General features: G+C 45.9%; 1 long non-coding RNA gene across 1 annotated transcript in view; it reads left to right on the top strand.

Annotated features, from left to right (window-relative positions):
* Nucleotides 1-23315, top strand: part of LOC135579771 (uncharacterized) — an 89431-nt gene that overhangs the window by 55496 nt on the left and 10620 nt on the right. Inside the window, exon 2 of the long non-coding RNA XR_010473526.1 lies at nucleotides 16200-16265. This is a non-coding gene — a long non-coding RNA (uncharacterized LOC135579771). The remainder of the gene's footprint in view (nucleotides 1-16199; nucleotides 16266-23315) is intronic.

Here is a 23315-nt window from a genome sequence, read left to right as displayed (position 1 = left end):
TTTCAAGGATAATGGAAGAGAAATGTTGGAGATTAATGGCACTATTTATCTTTTTTAAATTTCTATCTTTCTCTGTGATAGCACTGCTCCCCAAGGAAAATATTCATAAAATGAAATTGAAGTCGTAACTTAATAGGTTATTAAAATTTTTGAGTGCATATCACTTTCCTTCCGCCGCACTGTAAATTTAAATTGAAGTTTGCGGCTCCTCGAGTCACCAGCGGAGTTTTTTTTATGATGGCACAATAGAGGGAAACATGCATCTTTGTCAGGAGGTATTTGCTATTCTAATTTTATGGCAGGCCGGATTATCAGAAAGGAATGTCAGAGCACGGGGAAGCTGACAACACTACAGCCTTCAGCCATGTGTTTCCATTAACGCCCAAAGCCGTCCAGGGGTTTCTCTGGACTGTTATTTTCCATTTCAGTCTTTTATCTTGATTTAAAGTGAGGGCGCCGAAAATTCAGCTCCTGTCATTTTTCTCTCTCTCTCTCTCTTTTTCTCACTTTCTCCCTTCCCACTCCTTTTTTTCTTTCTTTTTTTTTCTTTTTTTTTTTCCTCCCTTCTTTCTCTGCCTTTCCTTACTGCCTCTTTTTTTGTTTTTAAATCCTTCCCCCAGTTTCTGGCGGGAAATCCTCTCTCTGTGTCCCTGTCCCTCCCCCACATGTCTGTGGTCCTTTGGGTGTAAAGCTCTAGGGAGTGATGGGGGCAGGGAGGAAATTTTTCCTTGGTTCTCTAGGAAAGGTTCTGCCTTAAGGCTCTACCAGAGACCGTGGCACACAGGGATTCCTGAGCAGTGCATCGGGCCATGGTTTTAGTCAAGTATAAATGTGATACCTGGCTTGGCTGTGTCAGATGCCAGTGCCAGGGATAAGGTGGTGTCACATGCCGCTATCTCAGCGGGAGGCAGCTGGAGCAATGGGCATGGGCAGCGTGTGAAGGAATATTCAATCCTTTTTCACCAGCTCGCTGGGTAGCATCAGCCACCTCACTTCACCTGCCTTTCCCTGCCTGCTGGTTTTGCACCATGGGGCAGTCTTTCACTTTGTGCCTGTACTGGTGTGTGGCTGAGTTTCCCAGCCACTGCTCAACTCCACTCTAAGTCGAGGCACTCTCCAGTGGGGTTTCAATGCACCAAGGGTAGGGCTGCTCAAACCTGGGCAGCTCTGTTGTGCATGTGGCCTCCTTGGAGGTATCCCTCACCGGTGTGCAGCAGGCTTGACTTGTTCCTCTTTGGCCCTATCCCTTCTCTTTTTCCAGCAAGAACACATTCACCTCTGAGGCTCTGAAGGTTTTAAACCAGGTGTGGCACAAAGCCAAGACTTCTCTTAAATGAAGGTTCAGCTTTCCCTAAATCACCTGCCCGATACAATTCCTCTTCACTGAAGCAGATGAGCCTGAGCTCAGACTGCAGGCATCCACTTTGGGCTGCTTCTGAATGGGAAGGGGACAAGGTGTTTCCACTGTCCCTGGTCTCTGCACATGTGGGACCTTTTGTGCTCTTTATGCAGGTGGAAGGTTTGGGTTGTTTTTTTGGTTTGTTTTTTGGAAGTTTTGTTTTTTGTTTTTTGGAAGTTTTGTTCAGCATGTCTAGAGCCAATGTCAGTAAATTACAAAACAAAACCCCATTGGCTTTGGTGTATTGTTCTTTTTATTTTTATTGCCTTCTGGGGTGGTTGAATCTGTTAGCAGTCCTCTAGTGGAAGAAAACCTAAACTTCTGCCCTTCAACATCTCTCCTCCAAATTTATATCTCCTAAAATGTGACTTCAGATGCTGAGGTTCGAGAAGAAGCAGCAAGTATTATTTCAAAAGGCCCAGAATAAAGCTAGGAAAATGGGCATCTGCAGCAAGCACCCCAGTTTTTGCCAGAGTCTAAAGAGGCTGTGACAGCAGTGTCCTCTTTGCAGGCCCAGCTCAGATCTCAGGGCTGTGTGTGCCATGTGTGCTCAGGAGCTCTGGGGTATTGTGGTGCCACTGTGGCAGCACTGCCAAGGGGTGGAAGATGCCAGCACCTCTGGAGATGACAGCCTGTGCAAACTACAGTATATGCAGCAACTCCATTTTTTTCCTTGGTATCTGGTCATGCAGCCATAGCTTCTTCAAGCTGCTGCCTTGAAGGGAACTGAACGTGTACCAGGCCATCCTGGAAAACGTACACTGGAGGCCTGATCCCAGTGGAACCAGTGTCTGTTGGACAGATGTCACCATCGTCCACAGTGCTCAGCCTGCATGGAAATATATATATCGATTCCCCCAACCCTTCTCCTCCATCCATGGACAATGGCACTTACCCAGCCCGTGCTTTCTTTACCAGACCAAATGCCTGTGTCCCTTCTCTGTCTAGTGTGAAGTGACACATTTGATAGGAGTGAGAAAGTATTAGTTCCTGCTGGCCTCACTGCTCTTGGCCAGAAAATATATAAGCTTTTTGGAAGGCACCAGCAAGGAAGGTGCTGCAGAAGAGCAAGGGATGTTCTGGAATCCTACCAAGAGGCAGAAAGCTGGAGGCTTGGCACAGCTGGCAGCAGAGGACATGCTTCCTTTCTGCTCTGTGAAACTGACCAGGTCCTGACACTGCTCCACACTCAGTGGTACACTCTGTTAATTCAAGGCAAGAGAAGAAGCTCTAGGGATCAGGTATTTTCCTGGCAGCTCACCCCTGAATCCAAGAGAGCTCTTGTCCCCTGGTTGCACAAAGAGTGCTGCAGCCCTCCTCTGCTGTGCACCTGTGGGCTGGAGCGGCTGGACCATCCATGTGTCCTCACACTGCTCCATCCTGCTTTCCCCACTCAGCATCAGAGATGGGTTTTCAGGACGAGCTTTGGAGAGCATTCCCACAGATCCTGACTTCTGCCACAAACAGGGAAGAGGCGAGGTTTTAGCAGGGTCTACGCTTGCCTGTGACTCAATGAGCTGCGTATGTGCCTTCTGTCAGATGTCTCAAGTTTGTCTTAGGGTTGAGTGGTGATTTGCAGTGTGGAGATGGGATATTGTGCAGACCCTCCAGGACTGAGTGTATATTCTGTGATGCCTGCAAAAGGGTTTGTATTTGATGAGTTTCCTCTCTTCTGTTCCCTTGTTCCTAAGCTGGTGGCAGGTGTCACAGTATACCAAGGAAGACAGGCAGCCTGGTGCTTAGGGGACGCTGCTTCATGTGTCTCTGATTCTCAGGCACATCTCTGAGAGGTTTTATAAATGGCTGCCAGGCTTCTCCTCTGCCTCAGTTTCCTTTCCTGCGTGATAAAGATGAAGGACACTTTCCAGAGGCACCTGAGGCTTTTACCTCTCTATCTCTGTGTGACATTTCAGAATCTTGTGAACCATGATGGAGACACGCTAAACTGAAGTTAGACCTTCAGTGTAACAGTGTGTCCTCTTTTGCCTCGCCCCCACCTTCTTCACTGATGTAAGCAGCTTTGGAAAACATGGGTCCTTAAGGGATGGGGAATGAAATAAATGCATTTACATTTTTTCAGCTTCTCTTATTTTCCTTGCCCATAAGGATCTGAGTAACAAATGAAACACGACTGCTATCTGTATGACTGATCTATTTGTATCATTCCATCTATGGGCTCAAGCCCCAGAAGACACATCCAAGGAGGGAGGGTGTAGGTGGGAGGGAAATTATTTATCCCTGATAGAAACTTTTGTGTTGGTGTTGATGACAACTCTTTGACAATGTGTGAGGAAAGCTGGGACTTGACTGCTGGAGATGCAAAACCTCCTGGGGAACAGTGTCATGGCAGAATGGAAGTGGAACATGTAGGAGAGAGTGGTTTTGGTCCCTGGGAAAGCACTAGGGGATCAGATGCCATGCTATGCTAGCATGGGGAGATGCTAGTAGGACAGGGTCTGTGAGGCCAGGAGGTCCCTGCTGGTGTAAATCAAAACAGCTCCATTGTGCCTGTGGTGTAAATCAGCAGTGTGCCTTTTGTCATGGCTGGGCCAGCTATTCTTGCCTGGGCAGGCACCACTGGCTTTCTGAGTTGCCTTCCTACAGCTTTTCCTCTTGTTGCCTTTCTCACCTCACCTCTTGTACTTGATTTTATCTTATTAAACTGATGCACAGTTGTGAGCTGGCCAGGCCATAGTAAAGCAGCCCCAACCCTGGGAGGGAGAGTAGCATCCTTACCCCGCTTTGGCAGACAACGAGGCCAGTCAGCCCTTGGTAATTGAGCTTTAATAGACTCTGAGAGGGGTGTAGCTCTCCAGGGAGCGGCCTCAGCTGGCAGCCCAGGGGGGATGGTGCCTATTGAAAAAGGCTTTCCTGACGGCAGGGAATGGTCCTTGCTCTGTGCTGACAGAACAAGAATTATCAACAGGAAACACTGGACACTCAGCCAGTGCTCCTGGGTGAGTGAGCAAACTGGAAAACCTGCACATGGAAGTCTGAGGTCTCTGAGGAGGGACATACATTGGCATTCTTCAGTGCTTGATTTCTGGGGCCCTCTCCCACATCTCTCTGTTTCTTGTGCACTTTCCAAGTACTCTGATCACTTATGCCTGCTTTCTTCCATCCCCTGAGGCATTCTCACCCTAGGATATTGTTCTTCTGTCCAGTAGTAAGATATTCTTTAAGGTTGCCACATCTCAATGAGAAAGTAAATTCCTCCCTAAGGCTGGACTTGATGCCATGGAACTGTTTCCCTGATGGTCAAACAAAAGATTCCCCAGCTGGAGATGTGGAGGAAACTCAGAAGATCGTCAAGCCAGACTCTGGCACTGATGACCTCTCCCAGTTGAACTCACTGTTTGACAAACAGAAAAATGCGCACAATCCTTTTCTTGTGTCTTTGAAAGGAAGGTAGCCTGCAATGTTTTAAATAAAGGAAGGCTCCAAACCCGCTCTCTTGTTTTCTGGTGTAGCTGGAGGCAAAGTGCTGAAGCCAAGCTGAGCCTGGAACCCAGTAGCCCTGCCTCTGGGCTATTTGCCTTCAGCACAGGGTGACATCCTCATGTGAATATCGTTTCTCCATCCAAGTGTCAGTAAGATCTAGATGAGTGATACAGATTTACCTTGCTAGGAAGACTGGCCGTCTCCCAGGTTTATGAATTCTTCTCAGAGGAACTAGCAGGCAATTTCCAGATGTGGCTCCTGGTCATTAGACATAGCTGTTGTTATCAGATTTCATGTGATGTTCCATGCACTAAGAGTAGCTTCTGTGGGGTTTTATGACTTAAGATGTGTAATACATGTTCCATAAGCAGCACCACCTGTATAATCACATGTACCACCATGCTTTTATGCCACTGCCATGTAAGTTCAACCCTGATTTGCAGGAGTGGTTCCTGCTGCCTTCACATCTATTCTGTAGAAGTGGTTTTGTTGGCTCAGGGGTCACACAGACTTTCCAGCTCATTTGTTTTGTTGCTTTCACCTGAAAGAACATCCACTCCTGAGTGAACTCCACAACCATCACAAGCAAGCCTGGGTTCAGCTTGGAAAAGTGGAGGATGTGTGAGTGTTTGAACAGTGCTGAGATTAAAAGTATATGTGGGGGTTATTTAGGCTGGATCATATGGGCAATGGATGAAATAAAGACATAAATTATGAATACTTAGCACATACTATCTGCAGTCCTTAAAACATTTCATATAGATGGAAACTGGATCTAGCCAGGAAATATTTTTTTTTCCTATGAGAATTTGTAAACTGCATTTTCTTCTGCTCCCAAGTGGGATAAGAAGTAAAAATATGTAATGCTTCCACAAAGGAATAATTTCATTCTCCTCCCGACCCTACCTCACTCTCACTATAACCTAGCCCTAAAATTTTGTACTGGATCAAATGAAATATTTTGTTCCCAGTTAAATATTTTACTATTTGAAAGTCCCTTTCAAGCCTATATGGTCTAGAACTTAAAAATGAAAAGTCATTTTCAATCATAAAGCAAATGTTTATGTTTAGAAAATGTCAGAGCTGGATGTTGCTGTGGCTCCAGAACTTTTTTTGTGGTGTGTGTGTTTTTTTTTTTTTCCCCATCTCTGAAATTGCTTCAGGGAGAGACAGTTGTTAGAAATGACCTCTCCCTTTGGTTTTAATGAAATCGGTGCTTTGCGAAGAAGTTTTCATGGAAAATTTGCACGTGGCTCCATAGGAAAAATATCTTGTTACTTAGTATTACCAATTCTGCAGATTTATTTTTTTTTCACACCCTCCCAACGTCATGTGGCCAGATGAACGGTGAGCTCTAAACTCAGGAAAAGAAACCTCTTTCTAAGTCTTGTAGAAGAGTATGAAAACTGAAGTCCCATACAGCAGGTTCTCCAAAGGTATGTGAGAACTTCGACATGTGGCACTCTCCTTCTTGAAGGTGTCATGATTTTTTTTAAAGCACACTCATGATTTTGGATCGGGAGGTGGTCCGATTCATAATTTTTAAGTGCTTGGTTTTAACAATACTGCATTATTCCCAGATAGCAGATGGGGAAATGGAGAAATGTGGTGAATTGCCAGCAGCAGAGCCAGAAATAGAACCCAGATGTCCTGGTCTTGTGTCGAAGCTCTGTGGTCTCTCCAGGAGGGCGATGAGCAGGCTGCAGTGCAGAGGGATCTTCCACTAAAAAGCAAAGCCCCAACGAGCAGGGTGAATTGCCCTCAGCTCACCGACGGGTTGCAAGACCCTGGAAACCTGTCTGTCTGTCTGTCTGTCGGCACAGCCCTGCACCGGTGCAGAGAGGATGCAGAGCGGTCTGGTGTGTCCCTGCCAGCTTTGTTGTCTGTGTCCCCATGCCATGACGTATGGCTCTGCTGTTTGATGGCGGGGAGCAGGCAGGTCAGCTCACGTGTGCCATTTCCAGCTCGCTGCCTGCACCGCACAGGTCAGCCCGTCTGCGGCTCAGCGTGGCCGTGGGAAGCTGACAGCTCCTGTCTTCAGCTGCCTTCAGGCCCAGCTCAGCCGAGGCAGTGTCTGGCTCCCCAGCCACAATCTCTCGTTAGAAAGAAATTAAAAGCCACTCAATTTTGGCTAATATCCCTCTGTAGGCCTTTAACTCCACCTGTGACTAACCCATTCATAATAGCTCTGTTTTAGTGGCTTGGGTTGATGTATCCTCGATTAATTTGGGAGGAGAGTGGCAGGGCCATATCTCTTTGTTTCCCCCTCTCTTGCTCCCTGTCCTGCAGTCTGTCTTCTCCCACTATTTCAACTCTGCTATCATTTTTCCATTCATTCACCCTCTTTTCCCCTGCAGCTGCCTTTTTACCCCCTCTCACTTTTTGGCGTTTTCTTCCCCAACTCCCGTTTGCCTGCCTCTCCCCTTTGTTCTCCCTGTGTCCTTTAACCTTCCTTCTCTGGGTCTTTCCTCCTCCTCTTTTTTCTTAGCTGGCATTGCTTCCTCTTCCTTTTTCAGCTGTCCCTTCCATTCTCATCTCTTTTCTCCCTCATTTGGACCCCCTTCTCTGATCCTCTCCCCCTGCACCTCACCTCTTCCCCAGCTTTCCCGTTGCTGCCTCTTCCTCCTTCCCCAGGTTTCAGATGCTCATGCGATTTCTCTCCCTCTTTGTTTCAAGCGCCCCCACCCCACTCCCCACTCTCGATTATTATTAATGATAAAGGCTAAAACATCACATCAGTAATTTCTGAGTGAGTTTTGCAATGAAGCTGGGGCCTTATCAGCCCCTCCCGAGTGCCACAAATTTTACTTTTGCAATTTCACGCCTTTGGTTATTATCACGCTGCTTCGTCCCTGCTCTGCCTTGCGCTTTCCCTCCCCCCCTCCTCTGGAGAGAGTACTTAAACTTGTTTTCATTCCCTTATTCTTTATTTTTTTAATGTCCACTCTCTCTGGAGCCAGTAATGTTCTTCCTCTTTTTTCCTCTCCCATTTTCTGTTAATTCTGTGCCATCTGCCTTAGCATCTGTTAAAAATAAAATTTCCCTCACAATGAGAAGCCCTCCCTGCCTTGCCTCCATCCCCTCCCCCACAGCCTTGGCCCCCCTACTTTTCCTAACAGGGTTGTCGGAGGCTGCTGCCCTCCCTCTTGGGGTACCTCTTCATCCTGCGTCCCAGCTCCCTGCCTGCCTTCCCAGGCTGGCTCAGCAGCATCTGCTGAGCAACGGGATGGGAGTTGGAGGAGAAGGGATGAAGAAGAAGGTGCCAGGTGCAGCTGAATTACTCTCACCCCTGTGTGCACGTGTGGATGTGTGGGTCTCTGACATCCGAGTGTTTCTGTGAGTCTGGGCAGGGTATTACTAGCACCGATATGGTGGATCAGTGCTGGGTTGAAGGGTGACTCATCTCTTCAGGGCTGATGAGTGGGGCCACTTTGCGAATAGGAGAGGGTCTGGCTGCTGTGCAGTGAACCAACTCTCCACCATCCACACACAGCAGGTGAAGGCTGTTTTGACCAGAGCTGTGGTCAGGTGTGGATTTGGCTACTGTGGAGTGAGGCTTCTGCCAGTCTGGTTGACATGACCATGAAGAATATTTCCTGGCTTTGTTGAGGTTTTCAGAGTGATTTCCTTTTACAGTCAAGCTTAAAGTAAGAAGTGGACCAGGCCTCTGGGATTTTCTGCTTCTACCGAAGGCTTGGATGTGGGTCTGATATGCATGTGAAACCTTCCTCTGGCACAGTGCCTTGGAGGGGCTTCAGTTGGTATTATACTTCCCTTGGGCAGGTTTTTGGGGATGAGGAGATACATGCTCTGGTCCCCTTTAAAAGTTTATTTTGTGGTTTCATGTCTGATGGCTTGGTTTCCACAGCAGGATGTTGGATCCCTCATGGAGTCTGTGGGACTCGTGTACCAGGCTTTGGGCACTGTCTCATCTCAGTGGTCCCTTGTCCCTCATTCAAGTCAGGCCAGAGCTTGAATGGGGACCTGGCTCTTACACCCTGCTCAGCCTGACTCTGTGATCCCCTGGGACGTGTCCCAGTTTCAGTATTAGGTCCTTCCTCCAGTCAGTCGGAGTCTTTGGATGGTGTTTGGGGCACAGTGTTTTGGGACATTCTTAGTTCATGACACACAGCATTAGTCTTTGCAAAACTGCCAATAATAGTCCCCTGCTCACAAACCCTTTCCCTTTCACTCCTCAGGGGCCTTTGGCTTCTCCTTTCCCATGGTGCAGATGAAGCTCTTGAAACAATGTGGCTTAGCATCCCTTCTGCTAACTCTACCATGTGCTTGTGATCGGGCTTCCAGACTTTCACGTTTGTGCATGCTGGAAAAAGCATGCTCATGTACTGTTGTACATGTGTTTATCTAACTCTGTGTGTTTGGGTTAAGGACTTGCACCCAGATGTTGAGGGTGTGGATACAAGTCATCAGGTATACCTATATGTCCAGCTGTAGATGCCTTCAGCGATGAACTGTTACCTTTGCAGATCTGTGTGTGTATTTATCTCTGAATCCATGAGTGGCCAGGAGGCGTGTGTGTGTGTAAGCACGGGGGGTTTGCTCTGAGCGTGTGTCTATAACAGGTGTGTTGGTGGGAGTGCGCGTGAGCCTGGCTTACTTGGTAAGTATCTTTGGATGCCAGTGGATGTGGGAAAGGAGGGTGCAGGGCCACCTGCCTTCCTCCCCACATGCCTGATCTGAGGCAGAGGGTGTGAGCGAGCAGAGTGCGTGCAGAGGGAGACCCCAGCGAGTTTACATGGAGCAAATCCCACCCTCTGTCTCCCTGCAGCGCCTCCATTAACAGCCACACTGAAGGGGCTCAGAAGCAGCGTGATTCTGCTCCAGCACAATAACCTCTGCGGCTTTGATAACAACAAGCCGCCTTAAGCCCTCTTCCTCCTCCCAGCTCCCCTTTTCTCTCCCCTGTTCCCTTTGAGCCCTGCCGACAATAGGCAGGCCTGCTGCAGTGCTGCCCACAGCCCGGGCAGGCACACAAAGCCGCCGAGAGCTTACAGGAATTCTTTGGCAGGCTGCTGGTTGCTGCGGAGAAGAAGAAGGGCCCTTCATACTCGGAAACTGTCTCATTGCCCCTGGCCCTATTCTCTTCCCGTGTTTGATAGACACTGAGCCACGGTAATCTCTCTCTGCCCTGAGGGGAACAACAGCTTTTGTGAAACAGATTTTTACAAACTGTTTTGACCCCACATCCCCGGCTCCCTCCCTTGCCTCCCCCCTTCCCTCCCCTCCAGTTCACTGGCTGTATCAGTGTCACATAATTAAATCAGCTTTCCTGTTTGCCTCTGCTTCCTGCTAATTGTTTGCTCACAGCTAGGATTAGCAAGTCAGGGTTATTTTTCAAATATCCTCACACAGGTTTTTCTGCTGCAGGAGGCCACTTCATGCTTCTTGGCCTCCTTACTAGTCTGCTCCTCATGCACTGTGGACAAACCCCTCTGTGGGCCTTGGAGATGTGGGGAGATTGCTGGGCTTCCCACGAGGCCGCGGCAGTTCCGCAGGCCGGAAAGGGAGAGAACCTGTATCAATATTTTTTCTACTGCTTTTTACAAAACAGGCTGAAGATTTTCCGTCAGGAGAAGCAGTCTGAGAGTGGGGTTGACCCCACTGAGCACTTGGTGAGCCTAACACCCATTCTGCAGATCAAGCTGCAGCTCAGGGGCTGGTCAGATGAGGAGCTCCTCAAATGGAGGCTCATGATAATCCCTTTGGGAACTGCTGAGCCACATCATTTTAATGGCATTAGCATGAGGGGTAAGCCTAAAGCAAATACTTGGTGTTACTACTGCAAGTGCATCATAGTATAAGAAGTTATCTCCCATTAGCTAAGCCCCCATAGCTGCTTGGGAGCCCCACTTGCAGCCTGTCTCAGCAAAATGTACTGGCTTATATCACCTGAATGGTTGCTCTTCGCTCTGCGATTCACAGAGGCTAAAAGTGTGGTGCAGAGCTCAGGTAATGGATTGCAAATGGTTACAGCATAGCTAAATAATCTTTTATGAGCCTGGACTTACACCTTGAAGGCTGATCAAAATGCTTGAATAAAACAACTTGTTTTGGAAGAAAGAAAATAATTATTTGATTCAGCTAATTAGTGCAGAAAGTATTTTTTGCAAGAAGTGCTTGGAAAAATTCACTCTGATTTTCAGGAGGAGGGAGCAGAATATGCACAATGTCCTGCTCTCTGTCCAGCAGAACTTCTGCTGGTGTGGCCTTGGTCTTTCAGGAGACCATATGATTTTAATTGTTTTTCTCTGTTGGAAGAAATCAATACTGAAATCCCTCAAATGTTGAAGAAAAGTTTACATAAACATAACCACAAGATCCATTTTTTTCACCCACTTTTTTTTTTTTTTCTGTTTAAAAACTTTTTTCCCAGTGTTACCAATTAGTCTTTCACTCCTTGATGGCATGGGCTAAGAATCTAAAGTAACTTTAAATATAAATTTAGCTGCTATTGCTCTTTTACTCCATGCTGAAAACATGAAAAAAAATGTAGCTGGATATTTGAGGGCTGTTGGCTAACTGACAGAGCAGTCTTGAATATAGGATTTTTTTTTTCCATGTAAGCCTAGAAGCTAGTAACAATAACAATAATAGAACTAAAATAACAGCCTTGTGTCCTCCACAGATCTCTCTAGGTGCTTAACACTGAAAGCTTTACCTGCAAAGAAAACCTTTCTCTTTCATAGAGACCTTTTGACTTGTCACTGCAGCTGCCCTCTGACTCCAGACTGATTTGGTGAGTAATCCTGGGCCCCAGGTATTCCCCAGCCAGCCTGAATGGAAATGCCCAGACTTACCTGCTTTGCCACATTTTCTGTTGGGAGATCTCTCCCTGCTCTCAATATTCCTATGTACCCATTGGTCCAGTGAGGAATCCTGTCTCTGGTAGTTTCCAGGTGGGAAAATGGGTTTGGTAGGAAAGGTTTGAGCAGGAATACGGCTAATACACCAAGCCTCATGTGATGAAGACAGGTTCATTTTTTTACCAGACTCCTAGCACTGCACTACGCTGGAAGCACGCTACCTAGACTAGTTTGTGAAGGCACAACTGAAACTTTGCCTGCCCCCTGTACACAGCGAAGGGTGTGTATGACACCTGGAAAGCCTGTTGGTACTCCTCTCCTGCTCCATGACCTGGGGACGTGGGCCTGCATGCATCAGCCACCAAGAAACACAGCTGCAGTGCAAGGCTCTAAGGCTGACCACTCTTCCCTGGCTGTAAGCTGGCCAGGGCCTGGGATGTGGTAAAGCTCTGCTATTCCATTCCTCGTTTAGATTCCCCCATCTAACTTTCCTGCTAGCATAGTGTTAGATGGAGCCCTGAGTAAATGAATCTGCTTTGGGTGGTTGCTAATTAATTGGTTAATTATTGGGCTGACTGATGGTTTAGTTGATGATTCAGTGGTTGCTTGTAGCTTCATCATATGGGTAAAAACATCCTTCATGCGGTTCCCAGGGAATAGAGTGAATTCAGGACTTGGAACTAGGAGACTCTTTTAGCTCTTACTTTGCCTTCACTGGGTTTTGTAGTGTGGGACAAAGCTCTTTGCCTCAGTTTCCCTAGCTGTAAGTTGGAAGTAAGCATTCACGGCTTATTGGGGCATTATGGGCAACAATTAGTTCCTGCTTGTTAAGGGTTATTTAAAAATGTAAAATGCAATTATCTGATTACCCAAGTACCAGGCTGGTTTTCTGGTTGTCAGGATGGCTAGCAAATTGGCAAGTTACTTAACTAGCTTGGTTAATGACCTGGTGCCACTTACAATGGGAACAACATGATGTTAGGACACTCCCTTTCAGCTCTGTTTGGCTTTTCTGTTTTTGGTTGTGTTTTTTTTTTTTTTTTTTTAATGAGATTATGAATGGTAGGAACACCTTTATTTAACACAATACTTTTAGATCAAAAATCGGTGCAAGGTTAAACTATAATTTAGAGTTCTGTTTTGGAATCAGTTATCATTCAGATTTAAATGCTTCCTCGGAATAGATTTCAGCCCAGGCGAGCTAAGTCAGAATAAATAATGGACTAGCCGAGTTTTTACACCGTAACAAGCTTCCTGGCAGACGGATCGGGATGGCGGTTTCCGCGCTGGGGTATCTGGCCCCGCTCCCCGGCAGTGGGGGGAGCTCAGCGCCCCGCCGGGGCGGCCCCTCCCGGGAGCGGGCCGGGCCCGCGGCCGCTCTCCGCGGTGCTGAAGCCGCCACGGCGTCCCGCCGCCTCCCTCCGCCGGGCCGGCCCGGGCGGCACCAGCGGCCCCGCGGGGACGGGAAACGACGGGCACCGAGGGACCTGACAGTGTCGAAGAGCCCGTGGGTCTGGAGAGAGCCGCTGGCTGCGAACAGGCCAGTGAGGTACAAACAACATCAGGTTAGAATTCAGGAGGTCGTCGGAGCGAACTGGCCCTGAGCTAGGGTTTTTACCCAACCCTGCTTTTGTGTGAAAAGTAATTCCAGGACTTTCCTGACAGTTCCACAAGTCGCTGCTTCTTCAAACAGTACAAATCTCTTGAATTACAATTGAGACTGAAACTACCAGCTGTTAGAAGGGTCCACCCAAACTTCTCATTATTGACACCTATTTTCTGTTCCTTATGATTTTGTCAAATATTAACCACATGGTCTCTGGTCTTGCAGGAGAAGTGTTTGCTTGGTTGAAGTTTTATATTTATTAACTAATTTATATATTTTGGGAACATATAATTTTAAATAATGCCATATTATTTGTTTTTCTGAGCAGAGCTAGCATGCCATGCTCTGGATCACAGTGCTGGAATTGGAGGAGGACTGAGCTTTATTCAGGAGATCTTTGGCCTATACCTCTGCTCCCAAGGAGAGATCATAGTTTTCTAAGCAATTCTGACAGGTGTTTTTCTAATCCATCCTTAGAAACCTCCAGAGAAGCCATCCTCCTCTCTCCAGGCAAATCTATTGCAGTACTTACTCCTCTAACATTCTTCCTACTGTCCAGAGTAAATCTTTTTGTGGCGGTTTAAGGCCATAACTCCTTTTTTTGTACCTGTCAGTGACATGGAAAAAAATTTATTCCTTCTCTCTTTCTCCTGTTAGTAAACTGCTATTACGTGTCTCAATATTATTTTTTCCCTCCTCCAACTAAACAATTCCAGTTCTTTTGGTGTTCCATCTCATCTTCACATAAATCTGATAATTTGTTTCCCACTTTTGAGGACTCAGAGTCCCGAGTACACTTGCATGTTGATTAAATTGCCCCATATGGAAAGCAGCCCACCAAAGGACGCCTTTCTGGGATAGATTACAGTGGGAAGAGTTATTCACATGTCGTGCAAAGGACACTGCAGTTCATAATCCTAGTGTGGTAGCTGTGTTTTGTTCTCTGAAAAGCTTGACATAGTTGACTCATGGATGTGATTCATCATCACTCCAAGATACTTTTCTGCAAATATGCCACTTCCTAAATTGTGTTTGTGCAGCCAATTATTCTTGACAGTGTGGTGCCTGGTTTTGTGTTGTTTTTTGTTTGGTGTTTTTTGTTTGTTTGTTTGTTTGGAATTGGGGGGGTGCAGTATGTAGTTTTTGTACATGCTGGAGAAGCAAGCTAAGAATGTCTTCTTTCACCTCTTCCACAGAAAAAAATAGTCACAACAGTATTCAAAGAGCACGTTTTCACATTGTGGTCAGGTGTTCATATGGTGAAGATTTGATAACTTCTGCCAGGTATCTCTGTCTGTATTCCTTATCTATAAGTCTTTGGTTATAAACATTTTAAATACTTTTCCCACCTTCTTCACTGCTCAACCTGAATGTGCTCAGGAGTGGTGCAGAGTGTAAGAGATTTGTCCGTATGGCCTCTGCCTCTTTAATTACTGAACCTGCAATAGGTCAGGGTCTGATGACCATGCATGGTTATTGAAAAGGGAGTTCCAAAGAAATGTTAGATGAATCACTTTGCCCCAGTAATAATTCACTAATTTTTAGGGTCATGCTTCCTCCTGTTTCACCTTGAGGTGTGGCTCTGAGTCACAGATGTCATTGGTGAATATAATGGGAACTGTGGTGCTTGCACAGAATGAGCTAAGTGCGTTGAAATGGTGTTTCCAAAATGAATTAGATACCTTTGGATTTCCATTCCTGTGTGCCTCAGTTTCTTGTGTCTAGAATGGAAATAACAAGTCACATTTTTGGAAGATAAGTGGTTCAACTCAGAAAAGCACTCAGCCACTCTTGTGGTGAACACCAGTGGGAAAAAAAAAAAAACACAAGAGAAAGAAATGTATGGTTTTGTCTTCAAAAAAAGGTTTGCACAGTGAGCATAGTGCATAGCACCTAACAGTAAACAAAGCAAAAATAAAATAAGGGCAGAGCCACGTATCAAGGGAACATGATCCTAAGGAACTGTTTCCTTAGAAATATAGTTGAGATTGTGTAATTGAAGTTGATAACATAACGCAATGTGTATTTAGGGGCTTTAACACTACAAGGCAGTTTTAATTCTGGCATTGCATCCTTTCGGTTCCTTGGCTTTGCACTTCAGGCAGGATCTGTTAATACTGTAGGCAGTGATGTGTGTGTGCATAGTGGAGGAGACACTGCATTTAGTTGCCAGAAAAACTAATTTGGACTCCACTGGAGCTGTGAAATGTTGCTTACCCTCTTGTGTTAAGTGAATATCTGGGGAATGCGGGAGGAAAAGTCTCAGGAAGACCTGTGTGGTTTATTATTTTTCAAATTTTGACAGAAGAAAAGGTGATTTGAAATGTAGCCTCTGAATAACAAAAAAGGATGAAGTGTTTAAATGCTTTTGTCATCCCCCTCCCCTCCCTTCCCCTTCTTCCAGTTCTGGAGCTGATTTAGAGCTGGTTTGGTACGTTTACATGGTGCAAATGACCCACTGCCAGCAAAAAACTTCTCGTTTTCCCTTCTTCCCAGACATCAGCTCCACTGTGGGGTCCTGCTGGTAGCTGTGATGATGCGTCACAAGCTTGGTGTTTCTTACCCTTGATAGGAAATGTCTTTTTCTAAATACAGGCTGAGGGGAATATATTTTTCTCATGAGCCCTTTGTTAGCTAAGGGCTAATGAGTTTGGGCTGGTGGGATCCTCTGCAACATATTGATGACTGCTGAAGACAAGCAACGTGGAATGGCTGATCTCAGCACTGGGGGAGTCATGAAGTAGAGATAGGAGCAAAGTGAAAGGGGGAAGGCAAGGAGGAAAGGGTTGGGGACAAACTGAGAAAAGATGAGGAAAAAAGGGAGCAGAATCACAGCTGACATGTGACTCAGGTCCCTAATGATAGTATTGGCTAATCTAAATGGTGTATTGGTATGTGAAGCTGTGATCAAGCTCCTCTCTGTTTTCAGCAGGAACAGAAAATGTAGGACAAGAAGATCTCTGGATTCTGGGAGTACCGGAACAGGAGGAGGATGGTATGTATTGCTTTTCATGTTTCACAGATGCCCATGTGATCTCCCATAATGCCAAGAACAAGTTAAGTCTCGCTAATCTGCTTGCTAGAGTGAACGCAAGACATGTTTGATTGAGCTTGACAAGCGTGACCCTGGCTCTTCCTTGAGAGGCAGCCATGTCTTAACGGCTGGGCCATACCAGACCAATACAGCCAAGGGAGCAAGAAGTGTGCAGAAGTGCAGTTACCACTTCAGAGGGGCACTTGTATCCCCCTCCAGTCTGATCTTACCAACGTCCTAGCTGTATTTTCGGTTGTGTATCCCTGCTTCTATGTGCACTGGAAATAAGCATGCAGTCATCTGCTTTCATCTTCCCCAGGTTCTTTTCTCAGTTCTGCTCACCCAGGAACCATCTGTCCATTCTTTGTCCCTAGTCTTAGATTCCTCTACCTTTGTTCAGTTGGGTTTATTGTACCTAAAAGGCTTGCCTGTGCAAGTAGGCATTTGCAAATATGCTTCATAATGCTCTGGAATGTTTCAAGTGAATATTTTTCCTTTTTAATTGTGTTTATTGGCTGTACAACATGTAATAGGAAGTATTGTTTGTGATGATCTGCATGACTTTGACGAACAGAGATGGTAAAAAATCTTAAAAGAAAAGCAGAAATTACATTGCTGCCTTTGTGGAAATATTTCCATTCTCCCAACAACTCTACTCATGAAGTCTGGCCATGTATTATACCACACTGTTGGTTGTGCAGGAGGAAGCTATCTCATTGCTATGAGGTGGTCATGTCTCCCTACATTTGTATGTTGCAAGAGCTTCTTGTCCCTTGCTCTCTTCCCTGTGTTGCCCTGAAAGAACTGATCCTAACCACAAACATGCCAAGACAGTGTCCCTAATGCATGAGCATGGAGAGATATCTTCTTTGAAAAGCCCTTGTTTCACCTCTACTTAGAGAGTTCTTGGTGATCTATATTCAATATCAAGGTTGTGATCAGCATTAGGTGTCTTTTAAAAGCAATGGAAACTTTGTCCTGATCCTGCCGGATGTTTGGTCTGATGTGCTGAAGAGTGACTACACAGCCTGAGGTTGGGTCCTGTGTTTGAATAAGAAGGTCTTTATTCCAGGAGTACTATTTACATCTTCTTCCAGGAAAAATGATAGCCCCCCATCTAGTAATGGGAACTGTTGGTGAAGATGACCATGTTGATTTGGCACCTACAATGAAGAAGTGAGGCTGGGCTGTGTTTTTTTGTGCCTCAGAAAGCCTAGTTTTTTTCAGTTGGCAGTCATAAACATGTGCAGATAACATGATTTCCAGGACGAGCTGGAGAGAAAGCAAGCTGTTAAAAACCTTTTACAGAGAAGCCTTCTTTTTGTGCCTACAAATATGGCCACTTCCAGATTTCCATTTGGATCCTAGAGCTGCAAAGTGGTATTTGTCCACCAGAGGGCATGTGGGCCATTTTCTCCTCCTGAGCACAAAAAAAGGGAAAAGGAAAGGTTTCCAAAGCGAATACCCTTCCAAAATGGGACCCTGCACTGGCTGCTTTGGCCATTGCCATTGCAGCTGGGATGCTGAGGAACAGTGTATGGGCCACCAAGCTGTCAGCAGTGGGGCTGAGGTGACGCTGCCAGTACTGCAGAGCCATCCTGGTGTGACATGGCGTTCTGCCTGTATGAAGGGTTAAATGTCAGTCTTTATGGTGCCATGACTTTATGGTTCCCCAGACTTGCATTTCAGACCCCTGTATGTGCGTACGTGTGTATATGTGTACATGAGAGTGAGGGATACACGTGCACAGGTACACACCCCCATTTGCTCACACAAGTATCTGTATCCACACAGGCCCACTCTATAGCTTGCAAAGTAAATTAGACTTAAATGACTCTTTGGAAACAAAATAAATCAAATGGCATAATAGTACCATCTTTTTATCTCATTTGTTCCCATACAATTAGTAGTTTTACTGCCATGTTGTGACAGGTGACTGTGTTTGACCTTTGCCGCTTGGGTGGTTGGCTGGTGCTCAAACTAATGAAGACCCTTAATGGATTGGCTTTTGTGAGGCTGTGAGCGGTGGGGTTAAAGAGAAAATGGTGCCTTAGACAGAGTCCAGAGAAGATCCTTCAATTAAACCTGAAGTCTATTAGCAAAGAAATATTGAGGAGGTTGAGAGTTAGCAATGATTTAACCAGCAAGTCTTCCTTGTGAGTCATAAAAAAAAAAAAAAAAAAAAAAAAATCTCCCTGGTTATTTATTGTTGAGCATGTGGTTGGACACCCATCCTCTTGGGTGAGAGGGTGGGAGCAGAGCCATTGGCTTGGAAGGTCTGGGGCTACAGGGCCCTAGTTCCAAGTTTGTTAGCCCCTTGGCTCTCACACAGCTGAGCTTGCCTTGGACAAAAGAGTGAGGAAAAATGAAGCAATAGCAGGGACAAATGAAGAGTGATGCTGGGGAAGATAAAACCAGATCTCTGGGATAAATAAGACTTTTTGGAACTTAATTGTTTTTCATCATGTAAATAAATTACAATGAAAGAAAAGGAGAACCTGCAGCTTCTGGGCGACGACTCAGAGGGCATTGCCAAGCTGTAGAGGATGAGTAACAAACAGGAATGGAGGGAGGCTGGTGCAGGACAGGTGAGGGCTGGCCAGAGCAGCACAAATGGACATGACAGGGAGCATTAGGTGTGGGGAGCCAAGGGATGGCCAAGCTGTGAAAGTACAGGAAGGACCAGCCGTGATTACAGCAAAGGGCTTTGAGGCCATTCTCCTGCTGTGATAGACCCTTCAACAAAAATCCTGCACATGGGAGATGCAACCTGCCTGCTGCTCCATGGGATCTCCTCCTGTCCCCAATGGCTAATGAGCTAGCTCCTGTCCCTTCCTGTTAGCTTCAGTGTTAGAACCTGAGCATTTCCCATTCACCTGCCCAGGCAGGCTTTCTTCCTTTCTGTTTTTGGGAGTTGCTTAACTTTCAGTCTGAGCATCATCTTGCAGCAGTGTCTATGGTCTTGGGCAGAGCTGGAGCTGCCTCTCACCCTCACCAGTCCTTTGAATGATACACTGTCCCAGGTGGGAGATGGGAAGGATCTGATGAGGTAAAGCATGAAACTGATTCTTCTGAGTGGAAAGACCCACTTTCCCACTAGTCAGCCAACATTAAGCTGCTATTGGGGTGTCCTAGAGATTGCTGGCATAGCTGAGGCTGTCATCCCTACGTAATTCCCCTGCCTCCACACACAATGTAGTAAACCTCAAAGAATTCAGTGTGTCAGCTGGCAGACAAAGGCTGAGACAGGGCAGGGAGAGCAGGGAATAGTGAGTGTCCTGGTCCTAACATGCTTCTTTCACACTGGTCCATGGTTGTGTTCAGCATCTTGGTGCCTTGCTCTTTCTTCTCCTCCCTGACCTAGACCCTTGTAGAAGGACCACGTAGGGAGAAAACAATTTGGTCCCAGCAAGTGTCATTTGCTCTGTGCTTCTCCCTGTTAGTTCTGTGTCATATTTTTGTTTAACATGTAGTGTTCTTCACAGTTCTTTCTGCTCCTGCTGCTTCTTCCCTGATGGAGCCACAACTGCTTGCACACGAGGTCAGAGCTGAGTAGTCATGGTTGGTTTGGAACTGCACCCAGCACCAGACCAAGCTGGACACTCTCCCTTACTAGGATGATGGAATATCTTTTGGAGGTAAAAAGTGAAGAAAAGCAAAGAGCAAAGAAAAAAGCCAAGGTGCCTCAATGGACAGGAAATTGAATTTCCTTTTAAAGCCTCTGGTTGTACCTCAGGCATGTGAAGGCAAGAAAGTTGGAGGGACCTACACCCCAGCTGCTTCCACAGTGGCAGCTGGATTTTCCAGATCTGCAACGTTTTCTGGCTATCAGAAAATGAATGGTTTCACTCCACTTCAGCTGAGCTATCACATGGCTTTGAAACATTTCAAGTGTTGTGCCCAGCTGTTCCTCTTCCTGGGTTATCCCACCTCAAGACCCTGCGACAGGACTGCAAAACCGAACACGCTGCTCCAAAGGTCCTTGAGCACTGTGGTAGGCCGTCAAAGCTAGACTCAAGGACTGCTGTAGTCTTCATTCCTTCTTCCTCTATTTATCTATTTGTCTAATTTTTCATTCTTTCCTCATGGAGCAACTCCTTCCTTTCACTCAAACCAGTCCCTCTTCCTCTTGTTTTATTTTCTCCCACTCTTAGACAACGTGCCTCCCCCACTCCTGCCTCCCCCTACTTTGGGGATAATTTAACATGTTACACACTAACTTTCCAGTAATGGCACTCTGGCTTTTTGAAATTCTGCTTCCCTGTTTTATGGCTGGGCCTCTAATGGTTATCTCGCAGCCCTGCCTCTGGCAATCATGTAAGGAATAAATAGAAGCTGACACAGTAATTTACTTAAATCTTCTCCACACTTTTGCAGCATTTTCCTCCAGAGGATACCCCCGAAACAACAATTATTTGAAATGTCACGCGTTCCTGCCCCTAGGCTACCGACAAATGAACATTAAATCTATTAACAACAAAAAAAATTAAATGTTTACTTTTCCACGAAGGTAAGGGAGAAGCTGGAGAGAGGGAGGGATGTCTCCAATAAATTTCTTCTCAATAATAAAGAGGTGTAGTTAATGTTCTCTCTAAGCAGAGTCAGCTTGCAGCCCACATCCTATGAGGACAGAGATGCGATGCTACTGTACTGTCATGCAGCCTTGCCAGGCCAGCTCAAATAGCCTCATTTTTCCAGGCCAGGGAGCTCAGCTTTGGGTCAATATTTTTGCAGAGTAAGTAAGATGTGTAGTGAGCCAGAAGCTGTGAACAGGGTGGTCCCAGCTCTCAGCCCATTTGGCTGCTTGTGTGTGCTGTGGGGACTGGAGTGGTGGGAGAGGAAACATAACCTCCCTGTGCCAAGGGGCTAAAGGGTATAGCTCATCCGTTTTGCAGAAAGGAAAACAGCATTGTGGAGCTCTACCCAACTTCCTGTAGAAAATCTAAGCTGAAGGTAAGGTCCAGCTTCTCCTCTTTGTCCTGTGCTCTCACACCTTCGCTCAACTTTGCTGGACATAGGTAAGCATAGCTACTGGTGGTGGGACCACATGAAGGTAGACTCAGCCCTGCACATGGGTCTTGGAGGAAGATGGTGGGAAAATGGAGAGTCAATTGCATCCACTTGCTGTGGATGAAAGTTCCCATGTGGGTTCAGGCAAAACAGGCTTAGGGACCAGGCCTAAAACACAGAGAACTGTTTTGTGATTTGCAGGTGGGGAAATTCAAATGCAGAGCAGGTTAGAGGCTCAACAAAATAAAGTAGCAGAAATGGAAGGAAGTATCCCAGCTCTACCCTGATCACTTAATAGTGTCTTGAAAAGATTGTCTCACTGCTTGAACTGTCCAGCTTATGGCTACTTTAGAAAATGTTCCCTGCCCATTGATTCAGCATAAGGCTTTATTGGGAGTCATTGTGTTTATACAGCCAGGAATCCAGCACTTTGACTTTTAAATCCTCTGTCCATCTGAGTTCAGCAAATGGTTGGGATTTCAAGGAACTAAAAGGACCACATGTCTTTTGCGAATGAACTTAGGAAGGAAAATTTCTCATCTAACATAGACAGAACTAGAAATTAGTAGAAAAACTTCCTCATTTTTTCTTTATTTTCCCTTCTTTTCAGAAAAAGAAGCTTGGGTGTAGACCTCTAACACCTTGGAGAGAGTGGCACCTCTTACATGTTGTATGAACTGATTGTTGATATGGGGTGTGAACAGAGGCCTATTATCCACTCTTTGAAGCAGTACACATGAATATCTGACCAGCCTCCTATTCCTTTGTGTAAAATGGCTAGGAACTTTAAACTTTGCTGCCACTGTGGTTCATTGCATCACCAGGCAAGTATGCCAGGATGTATATATATATACATATATATATATTTTTTTTTCCCAATAGACTTGGACCCACTTCCTTGGCACTGTTTCTGACCCTCAGAGCCAGACAGTGGAGGAGACATCAGTAGATCTGCTGCATTCAAGTTCCAGCAGAGCTTACTGCCCTAGTCCTCATCCATTTCTTCACTGCTGTTCTGTGTAAATGGTCCTAGTCCACATACTAAAGGTGACTGATGATATGTGGATGCTCACTCAGGCATCTGTGATGCTAGACTGCTCTTGAACTGAGATCACTTTGTATCAGTGGGAGATAGTGCTCCTGGGATGTTGTCTGCTTGGGAGAAGGCCCTCCAAGGTAGCTCCCAGAGTCCTGCCACACAGGCCTGTGCTCTCACAGGGTAGTTTGTGTAGCCAAGGCCTTCAGAGCTGGGACAGGGCTTCTGAGTCCCATGGTCCCCCTTGATATTTTGCTTCCATCTACTATAATTCTTTAAGGAACGTGAAGAAAGATCATCTTCCAAGTGTGTGATATATGTGTGTCTGGAAGGAGCAAGTTTGTTCTCTACCAACAATCCTGTTGACACCCAAAGGTGTTTCAGAAGAGGAAACTAGCTCATCCAAGGAATCAGACTTAGCTCTGGAGGAACAGCTGCTCCGGGCTTTGGTCTGGTGCAAATTCTTTGCCTGTTGTCTTGCACTGCTGTGGCTCTGCATGGAGAGTGTGGCCTAATATATTGGTATGAACTCCTAGATAATATATAGTATCAATATAAATCAGTGTTTTCCCTTATAAATTGTGGGACCCCAAATGTCCATTATCTTATTGCTTTAAAAAAAAAAAAAAAAAGGCAGGTAATTGGGAAGACAATTCACCAAAGTACTTTGCATTAAGTTTTATTAAATTTCCTCCTGTAACATCTCCACTTTGATCTCATCTCTGCCCAGACTCAGATCCCAGCTCCTGATCTTTGCCAGTAAAGGTATGCAGGGAAGCTGGGTGCCTGCACTTAACTTATTTCTCTTTTTTTTTTTTTTTTTGAAGCTTTGTAGCGCGTTCTTGTGCTCTCAATTCCGGATAATGCTGGATCCCTTTTATCCAGCCCCTCCTCTTGCCCTTTCAAGTGAAAAGGAGACTCCTGTGCCCCCCCATCAAAGTTAAAGGGAGGCTTTAAAGAGGAAG

The sequence above is a fragment of the Columba livia genome, chromosome 6 (assembly GCF_036013475.1).
Source record: "Columba livia isolate bColLiv1 breed racing homer chromosome 6, bColLiv1.pat.W.v2, whole genome shotgun sequence".
Lineage (NCBI taxonomy): Eukaryota > Metazoa > Chordata > Aves > Columbiformes > Columbidae > Columba > Columba livia.
This window is presented reverse-complemented; position numbering and strand designations above follow the sequence as displayed.